Here is a 3,060-nt window from a genome sequence, read left to right as displayed (position 1 = left end):
CAGGGTGGACAGCACATCAAATCTAGGTCAGAAGTCCACCCTGCTCAGCTCCAGCCTGAGTTCCCATAGCACTGGCTGGCCTTCCACACCACACCCAGGACACGAAGCGTGGTGAGCTGGACAGATTACAGCTTCCACGCGCGAGAGATTTTACTGCAGCACTTTTTAGAAAAAACAAGCATGGTCTATTCCATAGGCCCCTCCATTAGAGGGGCCAGCTACAGTGTGGAGGCTGCCAGCTACAGTGTGGAGTGGGCTTTATCCCCAAGTGTGTGGTGCTTTCTGACACTGATCCTGGCAGGACAGGTCCAAGCCTGGGCCTCCCTGCCACCTCCGCTCCTGTCATTCCCAGCTAGTCACCACCATCAAGCAGGGAAGGGCAGCTTGTGGAATAGCAGAGTATGTGTACGTGTCTCTGGGTGCAGGTGGCAAAAACTCAACTCTTGGTGGGGGAGGGGAGTAACACTAAAAGGTATGTGTGTGTGTGTGTGTGTGTGTGTTCATGGAATGCTTCATGGATTTGCCTGTCATCCTTGCTAATCAGGGGGCCTTGCTAATCTTTTCTGTATCATTCCAATTTTAGTATATGTGCTGCCCAAGCGAGCACTGTATATTTTTTAATGTACTTTTTTTAGCTGTAGATGGACACAATACCTTTATGTATTTATTTATTTAGTTTATATGGTGCTGAGGCTGGAACCCAGCACCTCACGCGTGCTAGGCAAGCGCTCCACCACTGAGCCACAACCTCAGCCCCAGGTCTGTATATCTATGTGGCTGAATCCCAAGTGGGAGGGAGAGAGAGAGAGAGACAGAGAGAGAGACAGAGAGAGAGAGACTGTGTGTATGTGTGTGTGTGTGTGCCCATGTTTCTGTCTGTGTGCGTGTGAGGCCAAATTTCGACTCAATCCAACAAGGATTATCTTTGGGATTATCTTTTTCAACTTGAAATATATTTTTTCGAATTTAGGTCTTTGTGTGACAAAGTCTCTCAATGGTACTCATTTGAAGTTATCTTATTTTGCTTTTATTCTTTTTTTAATATTTATTTTTTAGTTATAGGTGGACACGTATCTTTATTTTACATTTATGTGGTGTTGAGGATCGAACCCAGTACCTCATGCATGCTAGGCGAGCAGTCTACACTAAGCCACAATCCCAGCCCCTGTTTTGCTTTTATTCTTAAGAGACATTTGTGCAGTGTAGAAGTCTAAGTTGGTAATTATTCTCAGGAGATTGGATTCCACTATCTTCTGGCTTCTATCATTGCTTTGAGACATCAGCTTTCAGTCCTGCTTCACACAGGTGAATTTTCTCTCTAGCTATTTCTAAGATCATCACTTTTTGGTGGTTTATCTGAAGTTTCACAGTGACATGTCTGGATGTAGATGTCGTTTTACTTACCCAGCATGGATTCCCTGTGATTCTTTAATTTGTAGATTGGTGTCTTTTATTGGCCCCAGGAAATTCTTAGCCACTATCACCTCTGCCACATTGTCTTTCTCTCCTCTTTCTAGATCCCCAATCACATATTTACTGGACTTTTCCACTCCATGTCTCTTGCTCTTTCACCTGAATTTCCACCTCTTTGTATTTCCTTGCTGCACTCTGGGATATTTCTTCTAACCTATCTTATGATTCACTAATATCTCTTTTGCTATGTGAAATCTGCTATGAAACCCATCTTTTTAGTTTTAATTTCAATTATTGTATTAACTTTGGGATTATCTTCTTTCTACTTGAAGTGTATCTTTTGGAATTTAGGTCTTGGAGACCTAATTTTATCTCCATTGAGAGACCTTGTTTTATGATTTTTACATGCTCTATTAATTTTTAATTTTCTATATGACTTTTGATTCCTACTGTCTGAACAGATTTTCAAGTCTGACTTTTATCTACTCGGCATCTCATAGTCTAGTTCTTGCTCAGAGAAATGAGTTTCCTTGAGTGTCTGAGTACCTATGACAATTCTGGTCACTGTATTTAAAAATTACTTGTAGGAATAACTTGCTACCCAGGATAAAAATACCTTCCTGGAAGAGGATTTGCATTTGTTTTTTCCAGACACTTGAGACATTACTATGTTCCAGGCTTCAGAGTTCCTGACCCAGGAGCTTTCTATTTCCAGATCTTAATTCTGCATTTCTCTTAGGGAAAATCTGTCAGACTTGGGTTTTAGTTTTCTGGCTTTAGCAAATTACCTCAGGGCATCTTTAATTTAGACTTACTTCTCTGGTATGGTGGTTTCTTGCTGTCTTAATATCTCTTGAGTGCTTTTATGAAACATATGTTTCACTTCCTTTATCCATATGTTTTCCTTCCTTTCAGTAGAAGAATCAATCCAAATAACATGCCAACCATTCTGGAAATTAAAAGTCCTTTTGAATTTTAGACTCCAGACTGTAAATTCTCTAACAATAGCAGGCTTCACAATCTTCAATGTGAATAAAATTCACCCCAGTGTCACCTATGGATCTGAAGTGTCCCCTGAAGGTCCAGGTGATGGAGGCTTTGTTACCAGCCTGCAGCACCATTGGGAGGTGGTGAGACTTTTAGGAGGCGGGGCCTGGTGGAAGGTAGTTAAATCACCGGGACTGCCCTGGAAGGGGGTGTGGGGACCCTGGTGCCTCCTCTCTCTCTCTCTCTTTCTCTCCCCCCCTCCTTGCTTCCTGGTGCCATGAAGTGGGTAGCTTTGCTCTCCATGCACTCCCACCATGATGTTCTGCCTTGCCATAGGCCCCAAGGCAGTGGGGCCAAGCAACCACGGACTGAAATCTCTGAAATCTAAGTGAACTTTTCCTCCTTATGAGTTATTCACCTTAGGTATTTTGTCACAGTGACAGAAAACTGACTAACACATTCAGAATCTTCTTAGAATGTATACTCTGACTTAGTCTGGAAGGAGGAACCATGATTTTGAATCTCTAACAAGCTGTAGAAGATGCCAAGACTCTGGGTCCATGGGCCACAATCCTGAGTAGCAAGGCAACAAAAGACATTTTCCTAGAAAACACTGGAGATCTCTGAGATTATAAAACAAGGCTTCTCTACAGAAGCAAA

The 3,060-nt window shown here is 42.5% G+C and overlaps 1 non-coding gene across 1 annotated transcript; it reads right to left on the bottom strand.

Moving 5' to 3' along the window:
- Positions 1 to 496: 496 nt before the first annotated feature.
- Positions 497 to 607, bottom strand: LOC124090876 (U6 spliceosomal RNA). Its single transcript, XR_006851262.1, has one exon. It is a non-coding gene; the product is annotated as a U6 spliceosomal RNA (small nuclear RNA).
- Positions 608 to 3,060: the final 2,453 nt, after the last annotated feature.

Source organism: Marmota monax, unplaced genomic scaffold (genome assembly GCF_021218885.2).
Source record: "Marmota monax isolate L192 unplaced genomic scaffold, Marmota_monax_Labrador192_F-V1.1 WCK01_AAM20220418_F8-fsc00010, whole genome shotgun sequence".
In the NCBI taxonomy this organism is placed as follows: domain Eukaryota; kingdom Metazoa; phylum Chordata; class Mammalia; order Rodentia; family Sciuridae; genus Marmota; species Marmota monax.
This window is presented reverse-complemented; position numbering and strand designations above follow the sequence as displayed.